The sequence below is a fragment of the Cupressus sempervirens genome, chromosome 10 (assembly GCF_028749045.1).
Source record: "Cupressus sempervirens isolate cs-2001-9-10 chromosome 10, ASM2874904v1, whole genome shotgun sequence".
Lineage (NCBI taxonomy): Eukaryota > Viridiplantae > Streptophyta > Pinopsida > Cupressales > Cupressaceae > Cupressus > Cupressus sempervirens.
In genome coordinates this window covers 965,233,723-965,243,600 of record NC_143127.1, presented here as the reverse complement: position 1 = coordinate 965,243,600, position 9,878 = coordinate 965,233,723, and the positions used below count along the sequence as shown (strand labels likewise).

The 9,878-nt window shown below is 32.8% G+C and overlaps 1 long non-coding RNA gene across 2 annotated transcripts; it reads right to left on the bottom strand.

The window, feature by feature from the left end:
- Positions 1–230: 230 nt before the first annotated feature.
- Positions 231–3,424, bottom strand: LOC149537178 (uncharacterized). Of its 2 annotated transcripts, XR_016357184.1 has the most exons (3): positions 3,211–3,400; positions 2,785–2,909; positions 231–537 (listed from the first exon to the last, which is right to left on the bottom strand). It is a non-coding gene; the product is annotated as an uncharacterized LOC149537178 (long non-coding RNA). The 2 variants fall into 2 exon arrangements; XR_016357183.1 differs by having other exon boundaries at positions 2,785–3,424.
- Between the last annotated feature and the right edge of the window lie 6,454 nt (positions 3,425–9,878).

Below are 9,878 nucleotides of genomic sequence, written 5' to 3'. Positions count from 1 at the left end.
TAGTCTTAGTTATTTGATTAAAAAATGTACATCCTTACTTTTCAGTGAATATCCAAGGAACATACCTTCATCACTTCTTGAATCAAAATTTCCAATATCATCATCTCTTTTAATGTAACTATTACTAAATTTCTACACATGCTGAAATTTAATTCTGATTTCAAAAGGTTTATACAATTTCATAAACATTTTACATTTTATTTAGTTTGTGCATATTGAGATCATGTCCATTATGTGTAAAAAGAATAACAAATGTCCTTGTATTATTCATTTCAAATATACAATTGATGTTTACAAAAGATTACAAAAGAATTATAATAATCAAAGAATGTTGATAATGCTGAAAATAAAATTCTCTCACACAAGTGACTATGAGTGTAGTCTCCTACTTGCTAATATATATTCTACTCTACAAAATTAAATGACAAAAAAGAAAGCAAAGAGTAGAAGTCATGGGCACTAGTCATTGCCTATAATGACTTGTCATCTTCCATCCATCTGTTGCCTCAAGCCGCACTCCATCCACACATCCAAGTCCTGCATTCATAAGGCAATTTTTTAGATCCAATGGATCTAATAAATGCAAGCATCTCATTCATCTTATTCATTTTCCTAGTGTGCCATTCATTTTCATAAAATAAAATATATATCGGCAAGGAAGGAAACCTATCACACTGAAATACTATACTACTAACGTGTTTGTTTCCTATGCAACATTTTGTTTCTAATGGGTACGTGGATATAACAACAGGCTCCCACAAGGGTTATTGAGCTCGGTGTACTGATTAGAAATAGAACCTACGAAACTGATCAAGACAACTAAAATAGAAAAGCATAATATTAAAGGGACATGTATGCATCATGCGTGAAACCTTTTATTACCACATTATAGACTGCACAAATTATTATTTGATTTGAAAACTTACGAAAGAAAATAAATTTCTATAGGAAAGAGAAGAAGAATAGAACTTTCAAAGAATGCTACAGGAGGGATATTACAAGCAAAATTATTCAAGTATTATAGTATATAATCAACATTAATGAAATATAGATTTATTATCATTGATGTTACATAGAAAGAACTAGAAAAGAACTATAAATGACAAAAATTGTAGCAAGTACATTCATGGTGAGTCAAGGGTCTAAGATAAGACACAAGGAGCTATTGATACAATAGATATGGAGCTATTGATACAATAGATATGCAGTTGCAGTAGCAAATAGTAGTTATACATTAGATTTATTCAGTAATCAGCAATAGAAAAATGGCTTTGAAAATGCTAAAAAGTTCCTACTTATAGCAGTCACGGTTTCATATCCAATAAATAATATAATGCAAACAAATGGTCATCAAGCAAGGCATGAAAACATGAAAACCCATAAAGTTTCTACATTATTTCCATCAATTTTCTCATAATTTGAGATTTGTAGAAAGATACTAGCAACAATTGTAGAATACTTGGTCCATAAAATAGATCTTCCATGAAATTGAAGAAATTAAATTCAGGTTGTAGGGATAAGAAAGGCTGGAAGGGGTGGATGAGAATGACAAAATTGGAAAACTGGAGGCTAAGGTTTCAGAGATTGAAAAAAGGGTGGAAAGGATGGAGACCATGCTCCATGGCTCAGCTAATTAGAACCTTAACATAAAGGTCTAAATGATAACATCATTTAGTTGCATGGGATGATGGAGGAAAATAAAAAGAGGAAGGAAGATACGGACATAGAGGAAACCAGGGTGAATGATGAGGATGCGTCTTTGCAGGGGGAGAGCCTAAGTAGAAAAAGGAGAATGGAAAAGAGGAAGAGGGAAGAGGAGGCTTCTCATGATGATAGTCAATCAAAGACCTATGAGGTTGAGGCCAAGGAAGTAATGGAGTTCAAGAAACTAGAGTTGGCTAAAGAACTTGTTCCCTGATCATTTCTCCTAGTTTTTACTTGTTCCTTGGCTTTTGGCCTTTTGGTTTTTGCTTCTGTCTGTTGGTCAAGTTAGGCCTATTGTTTTTTATGTTGCTTGGTTGTTAGACCTGAACTCTTAGTTTATTTATATTGATTATTGGTGGGTTTCAAGAGCCCCTATAAAAAACTTGTTTTACTTAATAAAAAACAATTGTAGAATTCTACAAAGATAAAACTCAAAGAGTGTTAATTCAAATACTGTTGTAAGTAAGTTATAGAAATTCAAATACTGTTGTAAGTAAGTTATAGAAATTCAAATCCAAAATTCATGGTGGTTTCAAAACTTTAAGTTCTCATATAAAAGAAGGTAAAAGGGAGGATGTTGTTGAATCTGCAAACTTCATTGTAGAAGAAAGAGATACCAAGTGAATAATACAGAAATACCTTCTATAGCAGCAACATCAACAGCAATTTGAAAATATTTTTCAAAAACTATACCATGGTGACTCCATGTAAAACATGCATAGAAGTCAAATAATGCCACGAGATCAACACAGGATGATAGCACTCAAAGAGAATAATAATGCCTTGAAAGATCTACAACAATATGGTAAAAGTTCTCAAAGAAGGAAGGCAAAAGAAAAAAAGGAAAACCCTTAACATCTAGATCTCCAAAATACCAAAAATGTGCAAAGGAAAAATACTACAATGAAGGCTAAATATCCAGTAACATGAAGTAGGTGCAAAGAGCAGGGTATGCAAAACCCACATTGAATTCAAAGAGAAAATGTACACAATGACAAGTAATGGTGGCTTCTATGAAGTAAATGAAAGTTAACAACATTTGTGTGTTTTATTAACGACAAATTCAGAGAAGGAATTTACCTCCATAAGAGACTAGTAGAACAAATTCGGACATCTCCAAAATGTTGGTTTGAGTGCCAAATTTCACTTTTATAATAGTGTGTTCCTTTATAATAAACCCTAGCAACTGGTACAAGTGTTTGTAACTGCAGATGTCAACCATTCACAAATTTGGGTCACGAAGTGCAGCCAAAAATGAAGGAAACACCTTCAGAAAATGGTATCATAAAACATGAACCTATAGATCTCTTTTAAATCATGGTGGCTCCAAGATTGGAAGTAAATTATATCATGGCAGTCGTAACAGCCCAAGAAAATCTCCATCATGGCAGCCAAATAACAAGTCATGAGCCATCCACAAGGTAAAATAATAGAAAACATGATCCATAACCCGGCAAAAAGAAATGTGGTTGCCTGATTGCCAAGGGAAGGATGTTTAAAACTTACAGCAAATGAATAAGTAGATAATTCTTGAGAAAAATCCAAAATGTTGTCCAAATAGATCAGTCATGGCTTGGCTGTAAATAAAATGGAAAGCCTCTTCAAACCCTACATTTTTCTCCTTCTCTTCTCTCTAGAATATTCACGCTAAGTGAAGGATAAAATGAATGATCTTAGGGTTATCGGATGAAGATTTAATGCCCTCCATCATATTGTATAAAATTTTAGATCCGATGCATTTAGTAGGATTCTATTTCCCAATATATTTTCCTTCTATACGGTCATGGGTTATGGAATTTGACTTAAGTGTTATTAACACTTGTCATGAAAGCATATCATATGTGAAATAAAAATATACAAATAGTGCTTTTATAAGCTATTTTATATTTTTATTATATGTGTTAATTCTTTCTTATGACTAATTCTTTTAATTGGGATTAGTACTTATGATAAAATTGACATGTGTTTAAAGAGGGAAAGGAGGAGGAATATGAGGTGAAGACTTAGTATTCCAAATCATTTTAAATAATGAGGAGGAATTGTAGGAGCTAAGCATAGGGTCAAATTTGAACTTTGACTAGTTATTTTTGGAGTTTTTTTTATCTATTGGGGAACTTTAAGGCCAGTTAGGAGTGAGTCATAGGTTTATTTTGTTGACAATTGGCTGTATGTAGTGATGTAATTGTTGTCATTAATGGCAAAACAAGATGTACATGTTGTAGAAAACCTTAGAAATAAAGATACTTAGCTTTTCGTACTCATAAAATTGTCTAAGTGTGAAACTGGGTTACAACAATGTATTATTTTGATGTATGACTTATTTATATGATGTTATCTGAAAGAGAGAGGTTAGATGGAAGTAGTATACATATTGATGATGATGTGTATAACCTCAAACATCTGTACAAACAATACCTATAAGATATATTCATAATTTACCAGTGAATAGAACAACGGAATTAAAGGTAAAGGAATTATTTTGTTTACAAAATAATTACTTAACCAATTAGGGATGACATCCTAGATGTTTACTCTAAGTTGGAAAAATATATTGTGGTCTTAACTGACCCAACAATGATTTATGTAAAGGCATGGTATCTAAGCAAAGGATATCTTGCGAGATTAAGTGTGTGTTTTTGTAATGTGAAAAGTGATATGTGAACTTTTTGTGAAGTGATATGTGTGAAGTTTTTGAGAATCTAATTTTGTGATCCAAGATTTAGTTGAGGCTAGAGATCAACTGAGAAGAAGTTACAACATCTATACATCTATATTTGAGGAATTTAAAGTTCAGTTACTTGTTTGGGTGGTGAGCTCTTGCTGTAACTAAAAGTGCATGTTTGGGCAGTGAGCTCTTCTTGCATCCATTGTACCAAAACTCCTAACAGGGTTGAAATCTCCTAATAGGGATCCAAAGTCTCCTAATAGGGACTCCTATGTATTGAATGCTTTTATAGACTCCTAACAAGGTCCATCCTCTAACAAGGAAAATTTATATTAGTACATCATCTAGTGGGTATCATCTCCACTGGGGTTTTCCCTTGCTTAACAAAATATGGTGTTATGAGTTCTCTTTATGCATGGTTATTATTATTGTTCAACATTACTTGTTTACTTCTTATGCATGGTTCAAAGTAATAAATAATATCCAGTTGGCAAAAAAAATTTGTAGAATACTAATTCACCCCCTCCACCCTCAATATTCCCTATTTCTAACAGAAAAGGCTTAACAACTTGAGTATGTAATGTCCCCATTTTAGCAGTTGACCAAGTGTGTGTGTGTTAGCCTTGTTCTACATGGTCCCGAGGGCTAATGAAGGGTTTAATGGGATCCTAGAGTGTTTTGGCCTAGTCATTTCCAGTTTGGGCCAAAATGAAGTTGATTTACTCAGTTTCAAGCATACTTACTATTTTTAGTAAGTCGGCAGGACACAGTGCAGGTCAATTTTGGTGATTGGATTCGATACTCCTTGGTGAGAGCTTTTCGATGAGCTACCACTCGCATTATTCGGAGTCCAATTGCTAATACATTTTAATGCCTGAAGTTTTATTAAAGTAACGTCTAATTTAATTGTAAAATATTAAAGTGTTACTTTAATATTTATTTTATGGTGATGTGTACCCAAGGGAGACATAAGGGGTATTTTAATATATGTTTTATATATTACACATCTTTTATCCCACATTGCCCATATGAGTTGAGCGGCCCTGTGGAAATAGAATAAAAGGAAGCATTTGTGGCTTCATTAGGCAGGTTGAATATGAGAAGAAATTGGTGTGTGAGTTGCAGCTCCGTTCTTGGCATTTGAGGACATCTATCCTCTCTTGTAACATTCTAGACGTCATTCCCTTGGGGTTTGGCCTTTGGAATTCTTTGTTATTGGCTTCATTATCAAGCAGTTTAGTTGCATTTCTGGCTACAGGAAGATTTGGTATTTTGCTCATATCTTCTTCACTACTTGTCCGACGCTTATGTCGCTTTGAGGAAATGGTATTATGAAGGTAGTGGACTGATTGAAGGACAAAGTATTGTAGCAGCAAGTTCGAAAGCATGGGCTGGAGTATTATGTCAATACTGCTGAAGTAATTAGTGAGTAGATAAATCTGCCATGTATTTGGTTTTATGAATTCTGAAAATAACATTTTATTAGCAGTAGTTCATTTCCACTTTGCATATTATTGTAGTTTCTTTCTTGTTTATGTTGTATGATACCAATTCCATGCACGAAACACAAAAAACAAATAAACGCTTGATTTCCAGAGTTATAAGGAGTTTAAAACATTAAACGGAGAAATAAGAAGTTGAATGCAAACTGTTTGACATAATTCCTTTCAGCAATTTGGTTTAGTTTTTTTGGGACATCCAGGGGTGCCCATTACAGAGTAAGATCCCTATGGATATGGAACAGTTAATGAAGAACCTTGAAGAGGCACTTAAAAAAAATGATCTCCTTATTGAAGAAAGAGATAAGTTGAAAGATTGATATGAAGACTCCAAAGTATACATTGGATAATTAAAGGACAAGATTGAACATTTTAAATCCAAGCCTAAATCTACTGAATTTGAAACTAGTAATGATGAATATTCAAAACTAAAAATAGAGTACAAGATCTTGAAGCATGAATTGAAGATTACTACTTTGAAGTTAAATTTGAAGAGTGATCCTAACAAAGTTGAATTTGAATTGAAGATAGAAAATTTAGATCTTAGAGCCAATCTAGAAAAGTTGACATCTGAGCTTGAAGCATTAAAAGTAGATCTTGAAGAGCTTCAAAAGTACAACACTATTTTGAAAGGTGAACTAACTCAAAGTAAGGTACAACTTGAGAAGCTTTATTCTAGCAGAGAAAAACTTGATGAATCAATGTCAATACAAAGACCTACCTATGATAAGATAGGTCTTGGTTACCTATTAAGATGTCTGAAAAGAACCCTGTAAGTGGATCAGATCTGAAAGAGAAAGATAAATCTAATGATAAGATTGAATCTAGTCAATCTTATGATAAATCCAAAAAAGTTGAACAAGAGAAGGAAACTATGAAATTGGATGAACCTAAGCAAGTGGAATCTCCTAAGGAAACCAGGTATGAATTTTGAGGTAAGTGTTTTTCATGTAATGAAATTGGTCATATGAAAACAAATTGTACAAATAAGTCATTTAATCATGTTATGAATTTTTATTGTCATAATTGTCATGGTATGGGTCATAAAGCAGTTGATTTTAAGAAGCCTAAATATGATTATGATAGAAGAAATGGTAGAATGTTTGGAAATACTAACCCTACAGATAGAAGAAGATCTGATTAGAAGACATCAAGCGAAAGAAGACCTTTTGATGAAAGAAAATAGATCGTGTGTTATAAGTGTAACAACTTTGGACACATAGCCCAAAATTGTCAAGCACCTATTGATCAATAGAATCCTAGAAGTAGAGCCTACTATGTTAGTTATGCAACAACTTCAGACATACAACAAAGTACTATAGAATGGACAGAAGGAACAATGGAAGGAACTTCAGAAATGATAGAAGGAATCATGAAAGAAACTTTGGAATCATAAGCAACAATGGAAGAAACTTCGGAAATGACAGAAGGAATCATGCAAGTAACTGTAGAACTATGAACGACAATGAAGATCAAACAAATGTACTTAGTGAACTTTGAGAAGAACTTAATGAGTCATTTGTAAAGGGATTAGATATTTTAGAGGAAAAGTTAGATGATGATGAGATAGGAAAATTGAAGTCAATAATCGAGTTTGATTCAACCAAGTTGAATTCAACTTGTTCACAACACTAGAATCTAAAACCTCATCTAAAGATCAAGCTATGAGTAGTGAGGTTGAGAGAAGATGTATCTTGATAAGTTTATATTGTAGCTAAGCTTTCTTATAATTTGGAGCTTACTAAATCAAGTTATGAAGGAAATAAAAGTTACTATTGCAACAGAGAAAGTTCATTCTGAGATAGAAGATGAAATCTATGTTTCTACAAAAAAATGTGTGTAGTGAAGTTTTGTGCAGAATTGTCATGATCAAAGGAAGGTATGGTGAACCTCATATAGCATTTGAAGATTAGACAGAAGATCTTGAGTAGATATTTGATTTCAGACCAAAATTAAACTTTTTCAATTTGTCAAAGTACACAATTAATGTAAGTTCAAGTTGAATAATTAGAATACAAACCTAATTATTTCCACATTGCAATCATCTCAGAAGCTTAGAGTACCTAGAAGAGAATTAATAAAGTGATTTCAAGCAAAGCCCTGCTTCAAGAAAAAGGTATTTTATCATTTTCTACACATAAATTCTTCGATAAAATTCTATTTGGGGTAATCATGGATATGTCTATAGATCATAATGTTGAGAATGTTGAGAGACTTGAATTAAAGGTTGTTCCTATGAAAACCCTAGAGAAAAACCCTAATTTGGCTTTATCAACTACTCTAGACAATGTAGTTTTCTTGGAAGATGTAGGAAGCTACTTGTATAGTAAGTTTGAATGTATTGGAAGTGAGTTTATGAACAAAGATATGGAAATTGTTTTCAATCATGATATGACTATTAAGCCTGGATATGAGCATCTAAAGGATTTAAACTTAGTCAGATATCATTTTTACTGAGAACTTGATACTGAAGAATGGACTCATAAACTATTAAGTAGAATTCACAATGGAAAGATTTGGATGGGAGAAGATGTAGTTGACATCTTTGCCGACCTTATTCATGAGCTCACTGGTCTTAGAAAATAAGGTAGTGTACTTATTGGTGAGAAACTAGTTAAGAAAAAAGTTGAAAGTTATACTAAGGTAGTTTATAATGGTAAGGCAATGGTGATTAGCACCATCAAAAAACATGATGTAAGATTCTTGAGCAGAATCATTGCATATTCTATTTGTGCAAATTCTAAGAGTGATGAGTTGTCAGCAGGTTTTATCTATGTAGCCTATAAGATTTGCATTGAGAAGGAGCAAGTAAATTTAAGTGAGATTCTGAGAGTACAACTCCTTGAGAATTTGGAGAAGATTAAGAGGACTAAGAATGGTGTATTTAGATTCTAGTCTCTAATTAATCATATTTTCTTTCATATACTTATAGATTTCCATTTTTATCAATTATTGATAGTATGAGCAATGAAAGATGCAATATGGACAAAATAACAGATGTGTGTTGAAGGCATCCTACAGAGAAAATCTTGGAAAACAAAAATTTGATTACAAGGACATTTCAGAATGAGATGAAATAGAGATTCAGGATTGCCCTTGCAATTGTTGATAGATTTAAGAATGAAATATGCTTTATGGTGGATACAAACCTAACTTATATTGAAGAAGTTGAACCTCAGGAAACATTTCTTGAGCCCTTTAGTTATGAGTTAAGTGATGATATAGCTATCGGTTATATTGATTTATTGTTGAAATCTAATGTAGATCAAGCATCATACAGATTTGGAACATATGAGGAGAAAACTTAGTCAGGTTACTAGGCATCATTAGAGAAAGTGTCTCATAAGAAGACTATAACTATAATGAAGAAAGCAATATTTGAGGCCGGTATGTCAGAAGATAAATATTGATTTATTGTTGAAATCCGATGTAGATCAAGCACCATACAGATTTGGAACATATGAGAAGAAAACTTAGTCAGCTTACCAAGCATCATTAGAGAAAGCATCTCATAAGAAGACTACAACTATAATGAAGAAAGCAATATTTGAGGCTGGTATGTCAGAAGATAAATCACAGATAGTTAGACAAACTATCTCTTGACTAAACAAATTGGTGAACAAGGTGTAATGTATGTGACACCTCTGTTAGTAGGCCAAGCATCCAGTGTATCCATTGCAAAAACTCCTACAGAATAGAGCATCTCATATGTTGTTGTGTTAGTTGAGCAACGAAGTGGATCTAAAAGGCACTCAAAGAGAGTTAAGAAACAAGCTACTGGACTAGAGAAAAGAAAGAAGACATTGTTGACAATTAAAGATTCCAATGATGAAGAAGAAGAACAAGAATGAGAAGATAAAAAACCAAAGAAATTTATTGTTTCCAAGTAGCCAGTGAGTAAAACAAGGCAACTCTAGAAACCAAAGACAGAGAAGATTAACACAACTGTTGTTAATGAAGGAAAATTTGTGCAAATGAATACGTTTTATTTCTATAGTGATATTGACAAA